The sequence below is a fragment of the Mesoplodon bidens genome (genome assembly GCF_964165515.1).
Source record: "Mesoplodon bidens genome assembly, chromosome: 4".
Taxonomy (NCBI): domain Eukaryota; kingdom Metazoa; phylum Chordata; class Mammalia; order Artiodactyla; family Ziphiidae; genus Mesoplodon; species Mesoplodon bidens.
This window is the reverse complement of record NC_138160.1, coordinates 44511095-44521592: the sequence shown is the minus strand read 5'-3', so window position 1 is coordinate 44521592 and position 10498 is coordinate 44511095.

Below are 10498 nucleotides of genomic sequence, written 5' to 3'. Positions count from 1 at the left end.
CCTCCAATTTAAACACACAGCTGTTCCCAGTCTCCCACCGACTCCATTCTCTCCCTACCCAAACTGCCCACCACACCCACCTCCACCCCGCCCTCTGAAATGGAAAATAGATCGTGCTCTTCCTGGGTGATTTGCTGGAGCATCTCAGCCAAGAAAACTCTCTAATGGCTTTATGGCAGAGACTAAATCCCTCACATTTCTCCGTCAAATCAGTGGAAACGTCTTTCTCTGTTGCCAGCAGGAGCAGCCAGTGTGAAAGATTTTCCGCCTGGAGACAGACCATCTGTCTGGGGCAAGAGAGTAGGGGTGACACTGCTGGACCTTACATCACTTAGAAAACAGGTTCTTTTTCTGGGATGAATTTAAGAGGTTTATTGACTTCGCGGAAGTTGGAGGATAGAGTTTAACTTCACTCAAAAATGGTGGCTGGGGCCTCCCTGGTGGCGCAGTGGTTGAGAGTCCGCCTGCTGATGCAGCGGATGCGGGTTCGTGCCCCGGTCCGGGAGGATCCCATATGCCGCGGAGCGGCTGGGCCCGTGGGCCATGGCCGCTGGGCCTGCGCGTCCGGAGCCTGTGCTCCGCAACGGGAGGGGCCACGACAGTGAGAGGCCCGCATACCGCAGAAAAAAAAAAAAAAAAATGGTGGCTGGGGCTTCCCTGGTGACGCAGTGGTTGAGAGTCCGCCTGCCGATGCAGGGGAAATGGGTTCGTGCCCCGGTCTGGGAAGATCCCACATGCCGCGGAGCGGCTGGGCCCGTGAGCCATGGCCGCTGGGCCTGTGCGTCCGGAGCCTGTGCTCCGCAACGGGAGAGGCCACAACAGTGAGAGGCCCACATACCACCAAAAAAAAAAAAAAAAAAAAAAATGGTGGCTGCTGGTTGCTGCTGCTAATAATGAAGACTCAGAGTCCCAAGATCAAAGGCTTTCTCCGCAGCATGTTTTATGGGAGCCAGGCTTTCAAGTGGTTGCTGGCAGCTGAAGGGAAAGCTGTGCAGGTCCCTGCTTTATTGGAAGGCTCACACCAGCTGACAGCAAGGACAGGAAAGGGACATCCAAGCAGAGGATGCAAGAGCCCAAGGTAAGTCTTGAGTCTTACTGTTCTAAGGATTTGGGCTTAGGTGATGAGAACAAAGAAGACAGTGGGACTGGAAGGTCCCTGATGCGGAGAAGACTCCTGCAGCGGTGGCTGTGATTCTTCCTTAGGTCAGCTCACCTCGGAAGTCTGGTAAAGTTAAACAGCACCATGAAAGTGGGACTTCCAATAGAATTGGCTGGATTTCTTTAACAAGTCAATAAACATGGGAAAGAGGGGAAGGGACTGTTGAAAGTTTAAAGAAATTTAGGGACATAACAATTGACTGTCTCCAATTGGTTGGTTAGGGACCTAACAACGTATAGTCCCTGAGTGGATTCTAGTTTGAATAAACCAATTGTAAAAAAAATTCTGGGGACAATGGTGATATTTGGCAACTATTGTTTATTTTATTAGGTGTGATAATATGAATATGTGTGATAATGGTATTGTACTTCATCCGAAAATGTCCTGGGAATTCCCTGGCGGTCCAGTGGTTAGGACTTTGCACTTTCACTGCCGAGGGCTTGGGTTCAATCCCTGGTTGGGGAACTAAGATCCCACAAGCCATGCAGCACGGCCAAAAAAAAAGTCTTTATTTTTAGAAGTGTATACATGAGTATTTAGGGGTAAAATGTTATTAAATCTGAAATTTACTTTGAAATAGTTGAGCAAAAAAGAGCAGGTGAAGTAAATATGGCAAGGTGTAAGCAATTAGTAAAACTAGGTAAATCTGGCTAAATGAGTATTCACTATGTACCGTACCATTTTTCTGTTCACATGAAGATGTATGAAAGTGTAAAAATGTGAAAGAGCTTAGGAAGATAAGAAGAGGAAAAGCTCCCCATGCAGGTCAATTATTCCCCAAAACACTGTTTGCAGGGACTGTGGGTAAGGATGAATGAAACCCAGTTGTTACGGTAACAGCTCAGGGTGAAAGGCAGACAAGTAGACAGACCAGACAGATCAATGTGTCAGGTGCTGTGGCAGCCAGGGAGGAGTGTGGTCTCAGGTGGGGTGGGAACTGGGAATTCGTGTTTGAGGGGTCGGGAGCCTCCTAAAGGGAATGACGCTTGGGCTGAGGCTTGATAAATGGGAAGGCTTACTGGACAGAGAAGTTACAGGACTGGCCTTCCTGCTCTAGCAAGAAAGCACTCTCAGATTTGGGGGGACAGGGGTTCTAAAACTGGATGGAAAGGGGGTTTTGGGAAGGGAATTGTCAGAGGACATGGCTTTTTAAGCCCATTCTGGCGATATGCCCCTGAGAAGGGGAAAGAAAGTTTAACTGAGGGTCTCGGGGGTAGGGTGTTGAGAAAGCCATTTCTCAGAAAAGCCAGAAATGGGTCACAACAAGGCAAGAGAGCTTTAAGGAGACATAGAAACTATCAGGCGGCCCCAAAGGTTGAGGCAAGGGCTGGTAGCCTTCTCCAGCAAATTTTCATCACCCATCCTGGTGTCCTGCTTTTCTGACCTAGAGGCCCTGTGCTCAAGCTCCAGAAGTCTGTTCTGCTTTCAGAGTGCTCCAAAGTAGACTTCTACCCCTGCCTTGGGCTCCAGGGGACAAATATTCTCACATAACACTTAATCCTCCTTAAATTTAACTAATCCACTCATTGTGGTACCCTGACCTAACAGGAGGCAGACGAGAGCAGTAAGTAACTGGGGGCACCCCAAAATCAGCAGGTTCTGTATGTCCCTGCAGGCCTGAGCAGTGGTCCCCACAGCCCAGCAAAGTGGCCCAAAGTGGCTGATGATCCAGCATCCAATTGCTTCCAAAGGAATAGAAGGGTCTGGAGAGCAGCTACTGTGCTTGGTAAAGGAAAGAGGCCATAAATTATTCAGAAGACCTTTTTTCTAGCAGACCTAGGGCTGTTGGAATATTATTACAGAGTGAGAGGTTTGGGAGGAAACTTGGAGAATGTCTAACCTGATGTTCCACCCAGCAGGGATCCCTTTTACTTTGAAGTTTATGCTAAGTTGACCTGCCAGAGTGTGTTGCTGTCAGTTTCTTAAGCAAAGGCCTCACCTGTGATTAGGGTTCATTTGCAAGTTGAGGCCATGTCACTGGAAAGAGAAAAGGCAAACCAATAAAAAGACAAAAACAGGGCTTCCCTGGTGGCGCAGTGGTTGAGAGTCTGCCTGCCAATGCAGGGGACACGGATTCGTGCCCTGGTCCGGGAAGATCCCACATGCCGCGGAGCGGCTGGACCCGTGAGCCATGGCTGCTGAGCCTGCGCGTCCGGAGCCTGTGCTCTGCAACGGGAGAGGCCACAACAGTGAGAGACCCGTGTACCACAAAAAAACAAACAAACAAACAAAACCTCATTTCACACACAGACCTTTTTTCACTGTGGAAAGTGGTTTTCCAATTTATTTGCCCAGTACTAGCAAGTGAACTAATGGAATCTTAAGTTTTCCTGGCTAGGGACCAACTTTCTCCTTAGATGCAAGGTACAGTGTTGTAGCATCTGAAACTGCAGTTAGATTCCAAAAGTAGAAAATGTGTAAGCTCAGATTAAAACTCTTTAATTTCCCTAAAAGTAGGATATATTGTTGGATTATCTTCTAACATTTGAACCCAGTTCAGTGTCCTCAGTTGAACACCAGATAAAATAGTCAACTGGCAGATGCTGCGTTGTATTTAAAAACAAAAAATAAACAGCAAAACCCAGCAAGACACAGTAGAAGCAGTAGAACCACATTCAGAAAGAAGGTACGTCACACTCTGAGAAGCCCTTGGAATGGAGACCCATCCAGGGAAGGCAGGCTGCAGCCTCCTGGTGCATATGGCCTCTCTAAATCACTGCCCCCCTCTCTACGTTGACTTTTTTCCTCTCAGTTTTTCTAGTGTGCAGTGATATGATTTTTCAGAAGTTAAATATGCTGATGACATAATTCCAGATGGAAGTTTAAAGAGTTCAATTTTCATTAGTCCATCTTCTTGTTATATTTTTTAAGATCTCATTAGGATTTCTACAACTGCTCACATGGAGCTAACATTTTTCTTTATAATAAAAAAAGTTACCATTCATCAGGCACTTGCTAAGCATTATGACCAAGCATTAAAAATAGAGTCTTTGCTCTCCAGGAGTGGACAGCAAAGTTGAAAGAGAAGAAGAATCAATAGAAGGCTGGATTGCCAGAGAATAATACAGGACGATTTGCTAGCTGATATCATCTTGCTTTGTGATGAGAAGTGTTGAGAGGTTTCCTGAGCTGGAAGGCAAGGGCCTCAATCAGACCATCGTGACTGAATCTGACCTCTGCCACTTATTAGCTGTGTGACTTTCTAAGTCTCAGTTTCACTTCTGTTAAATGAGGATAATAATAGCACATGCCTCATAGGGCTCTGTGAGGATTAAATAAGATTGTGTGTGTAAGCGCCTGGCATACGGAAAGCATTCAATAAATACTGCTATTATAATTATTATTATGAGCAGGGCCCTGAAGGATGGGTAGGATTTAGACAGGCAGGTGAAGGAAAGAGAGAGTAGAGTCCAGGCTTTGAGGCCATCTGGAGTGAAGATAACGGGAAGGAGTGATGAAAGTGATGTGAGTTCTGATCTTGGTTCTCCTGTTTTCTTGTGATTTGGGGCAATTACACTCTGTGCTTCAGTTTCCTCATCTATTAATAATGATGATAATCGTAGTTACCACATAGAGTTGTAGTGAGGATTAAACGAAATAATATATTTTATTTTATTTTTTTATTTTTTTATTATTATTTTTTTTTTGCGGTACACGGGCCTCTCACCACTGCGGCCTCTCCCGCCGCGGAGCACAGGCTCCGGACGCGCAGGCCCAGCGGCCATGGCTCACGGGCCCAGCCGCTCCACGGCACGTGGGATCCTCCCGGACTGGGCCACAAACCCGCGTCCCCTGCATCGGCAGGCGGACTCTCAACCACTGCGCCACCAGGGAAGCCCCTGAAATAATATATTTTAAATGCTCAGCACAATAACTTGGAAGGCAAACAGAAGAGACTGGTGAGGCCGGTGGACTCTGGGGGAAAGCTTAGGGAACAAGAATGGAACGAAGACTTACCTCAGACTTACTTAGTCTATGCTCTTCAATTTCTTTTAAATTTTTTAGTGGGTGGAGATTACCAATTTAAAAAAAAATGTAATCTCAAAAACATATGCAAAAAGAGATCAGTACAGGGCTTCCCTGGTGGCACAGTGGTTAAGAATCTGCCTGCCAATGCAAGGGACACGAGTTCGAGCCCTGGCCCAGGAAGATCCCACATGCCGCAGAGCAACTAAGCCCGTGCACCACAACTACTGAGCCTGAGCTCTAGAGCCTGCAAGCCACAACTACTGAGCCCACGTGCCACAACTACTGAAGCCTGTATGCCTAGAGCCCGTGCTCTGCAACAAGAGAAGCCACGACAATGAGAAGCCTGCACACCACAACGAAGAGTAGCCCCCACTCACCACAGCTAAAGAAAGCCCACGCACAGCAATGAAGACCCAACACAGCCAAAAATTTAAAAGTAAATAAATAAATAAATTTTTTTAAAAAAAAAGAGATCAGTACAGAGCCTGGTACATAGTAAATACCAAAAAAAATGAGAACCATTATTATTATTGCTACAATAATTGTTATTATTGCTACATGTATTCCACATGGAATAAGACCACATTCTTTCTCATCCTGCTAAAAAGAAAGCGTACAGAAGAATTTCAAGATATAGTCAAAATCTCAATATTTTGAAAAATAAGATTTGCAGAACAAATGTCAAAGTCATGTTTAGCCTTCTGAAGGAAACAGTTTTCAAGTACTTAAAGTATTTGGCAGCATATATTTAGATAAGAACAATTAATTAATCTCATCATAATTTTTTTTCATTTAGGCATTTAAGCAATCCCAGGAGGATTTCTACTTGTTTTCTCAGCTATTTAACTAACTGTTAAGGAATAGGCCTGAAAATAATAAATTTATGTTTACTTTAAAAATGAATGTATTATTTCTGTTTTTATCGAAATCAGACCTCTTCGACACTATTCTGAGTTACTGAGAGCTCATTGTAGTTTTATGCTTCAGAACAGTCTGTCTGTGTTTCTTCTCCATACTTTGAGCTTGAATTTATCTCTGCTTTCTTTCTCTTCTTTTTTTTTTTTTTTTCTTCTTGTGCATTGTTTCCCATTCTGTTCCTCTCAGAGTCTCCTATAAAACACATTAGTGGATCAGCTTGGTATGTTCTCATTGGCAGCCCTATGGCCTTCTAAGCAAAGATGTCAATTCTATAAAAGGGTTCCCCAATTTCTGCAGAGACCCATGGACCAGAAGGTTAAATATCTGCCTTGAGAATCCCAGGCTTTGCTTTCCAGCCTTGGCTCGGAGCCCTGCCTCCCCTGTGTACTCAGACTCACCTAGTTTCCCATCACACACAACCTTCCAGGGACCTGGAGGGGATCACTGCCATGAAGCAGCCGCCAGGAGCTCAGTTATGGCAAGGAGCCATGGCCATGTAGGGGGAATCTTCCTGTGTTAAACTGATTGCTGACTTCTAAAAAAATCTGACCACTTTACATTTTGTATTAATCATCAGAGAGCCTTGCCTTCCTTCAGATAAACTCAGCCTATGACTCTTTCCTCTTACTACAGGAAATCTATTGTGTAGCAAATATGCTAACACTGCTTAAATCCCAGAGGAAAATTAAAAGAAGTGAGAGGAAACACTCTCAGCAAAACCAACGTCATTTTATAAATAATTCAAATTTTTCTCCAAGTCATAGGCAGTATTTTTCTACAAGTAAATTTTACTTTTTACTTTTCAGATTGGAGATTGTTTTTCCATCTGGCTTTTCTACTTTCAAATTCATTTGTTACAAAACTGAAGTCAGAATTCTCACAGCTCGTCAGTGGCAACTAGATTTTAGCTCTTCATCCAAGAAATGAAAGTAAAATTGATTTGAAGAGAGGACAAGATGTACAGAAAATACATTCAGAGATATCTGACTTTCCCAGCTTCCTGCTGTTTGCTGCAGGGCAGAGCAGATCTCACATTCCTTCTCTTTGGCCCCAAAACACTTCTCTGGAAATTCTCTTGCATGACAGCCAAAGATACCCATATTTAGAGCATGACCTGTAAGTGAGGGCGAAGGATCACTTTTAAAAGAACAAGTCTGGGAGCTATCATTTTTTCCAGACGGATATGAAGTCATTTTCAAATAAAGGCATTGATTTCTTTGGGGTCTTGTCAGTGACAGTTCAGTGTTTGCATTATCAGAGGAAGGGAGAAGCTGAATCTTCCAGGAAAAGATGATGGACTTAGTGATGGGAACTGAGGACAAGATTTTCTATAAAGCCATGAATTAATGAAGGTTAAGCTGCAGGGCCCCTTACTTGCAGAGGCTCCTGTGAGTGCTGGGGGTTAGCTGCTGGTGGGAAAGGGAAGAAGCATTTCCATGTAAGCATTTCTGGTAAATTGCCTAATCTCAGAAGGAAAGAACTCAAATCTCCACAGCTCTAGTAATTTGTTGTGATTTATTTTCCTCTTTCTGTATGTTTATTTTCATACCCATTTTTTCATAATTTTATCTTATTTTCCTTAAAGAGAGTGCCCAAAGTTGTATAAGCTTCAGGACCCACAAAATCTGGCTCTACTATTGTAAAAGAATGGATAATATTTAATTATAATTTATTGCCTAGTGTCAGTTCCTAGTCATCTTAATTAGCGGCTCCTTTTTAATTTTACAAACAATTATAGGGACTTCCCTGGTGGCACAATGGTTGAGAATCCGCCTGCCAATGCAGGGGAACACGGGTTTGAGCCCTGGTCTGGGAAGATCCCACATGCCGCGGAGCAACTAAACCCGTGCACCACAACTACTGAGCCTGTGCTCTAGAGCCCATGAGCCACAACTACTGAGGCCACATGCTGCAATTACTGAAGCCCGCATGCCTAGAGCCTGTGCTCCGCAACAAGAGAAGCCACCACAATGAGAAACCCTCACACCACAAAGAAGAGTAGCCCCCGCTCGCCACAACTAGAGAAAGCCCACACACAGCAATGAAGAGCCAACGCAGCCAAAATTAAATAACTAACTAACTAAATAAATAAATAAAAACAATTATAGTATAATGTTTCCCTCATTCAGCCAAGGCATGGAATGAGAATTTAGAGGTGCGTGTGCATGTGCGTGTGTGTGTGTGTGTGTGTGTATGCTGCATGCCATAGGTTGAAGAGAGAACAGTGATATTAGGGCTCTGAAGGAAGGACTTTCTCCTTCTGCTAGAAAATGGACTATTAATGATTTTTCCTCACTGAGACACTGAAATGTTCTAAACTGGCAATATGTTTGTGGCTTTTCACAGTTATGAACACATACTGATATATCAAAGAACCCACCATCACCACCACCCACCCTTCCACTGAGTACCATTTGCTGGACTGAAAGAGCTTATCATTGGATCTCCTATAAGAATACGCTTGAGCACGTTGTTCAGCGTTTCACACTATCCTACTCCAGGAGACTCTCCAAAGAATTTGTCTGGTCCTAGTACCAAGAATGTTTTACTTATTCGAAGCCACTGGCCTTTTTAAAAATCTTATCAATTATGTGAACTGTGTAACCAGTCATACTTCTCACTTTGAGTTGGTTGCTGGTAAGCCTGAAGTTAAATTTGCCCTCGGGTCATGACTGATAATTATGGTGTGCTTTTGTAGTCACATTCCTGGCTCTGTTTTATGTTGGCTTTCTTCTTTTGTTTCTAATTATTTTTCATGCTATACTGTTCATTTTATGCATTCTATCTCAAGAGAGTAGGGATATGAATTAATAAAACATTATTTCTAAAACATTCTGTTTATAGTTGTATCATAGCCACAAGGATTTGTAGCAAAAATTCTCTACTTAACCACACCAAAAACTAAAAAGATTTTGAAGGTGGAATATTTAGCTGTGAAGCATCCTTCTTGATGCTTCTCACTTACCCTCTCCACACTCATACTTCTGCTTGCTCACCAAGGGTGTCAAGTGTGCCTCTTACATCATCCCAGCATTCTGTCACTTAATCTCGGGGAACGCTAATGGTGGAACTTGTTTCTATCCCATCCTTGCCACGCTCAGAATGTATCCCACCATCCATCTCTCCCCATCCCCATTCATTATAAGGAATGCTCTGAGAATGCTTACCAAGATTCAAATTGTACTCAGCATATCAATAAAATGTTCTCAGGGCAGATGGATACAAATGAAGTTTGAGAAGATTCTTAAGAGTCTGAAAAAGAGTGTGAAGGCACTCTGGCCTAGGAATGGCATTACAAATAATTCAGACGGGAAAGGGATCTGATCATGGGAGGGGGAGGCCCAACCTCCCTGGACCCTCCGAAAGACTTGAGCTATCTTTGTAGAGACACTAGACCTGCTGGAAGAAGCAAGCAAGGATTGATGTACGGAGAGGCCTGAAGGTGCAGAAAGCTGCTGATTAGCGGGGACAGGGGTTTAACTCTTGTCAGGGCAGTCTTACTCTGGACTAGTCTGAATTTAATAGCCCCCATCCAAACTTCTAATCACTCAAAATTTCAGATTCAGGTCAGTGTGAGAGTCTAAAGAAGGCACTTGCCATTACCCCCAAAATTTAGTTCTAATGTCCTTTTGCCCCAAATGCCCCTCTTATGTAGGTATTCAGTCCCCAGGCTGTCCCTCCATAGCATCTCCCACCTGTCTAACTTCACTCTCCTAGAAGCCCTCTCACTGATACCACTGATCTCTTTTCTCTATTTCAGTCGGAGGTACATTTCTCAGACTTTTTCTCCTTATTCCTAAAAAGAGGGGGTGGGTTAGCTGTGGGTAAATTTGAGATTCTGCGTGAACCAGACTAAGTATTTTATTTCTACCCACAAATTGAGATGACTACTACTGAGTTATGTCACCTAAGAAAGGAAAGTCAACTTTCAAAAATACTTTAAGACCAGATGGAAGGAGATATTGAATGGTGTCTTAGTCAGTTTGGGCTGCTATAACAAAGTACCATAAACTGGGTGGCCTATAAACAATATAAATTTGTTTCTCACAGTTCTAGAGGCTGTGAAGTCCAAGATCAAGGTGCCAGCAGAGTTGGTGTCTGGTAAAAGCCACATCCTGGTTCGCAGACTCCACAACTGAGGTTGTAGACGATCTAAACTGTGACTATGGCAGACGCTATTTGTTGCTTCCCAATGTTCATTCCCCCACATTTTCTTTGCTAACAAAATCCCAGTTGTATTCAAGTATTAGATGACCATGTGTCTCAGAAACACTGGGCTCTTCCCCCTTCCAGGGATGAATCCTGATTAAGCTGATCATGGTATTCTATCAATATTTAGGTTTATAAAGCAATGCAGGAAGCAGGGCTGCTAGGGGACTTCTGGAAGAGTTTTCATCATCCTTACAATGGAACATGACAAAGGGTCATGGCTTTTCCCCTCTTCCAATCTTA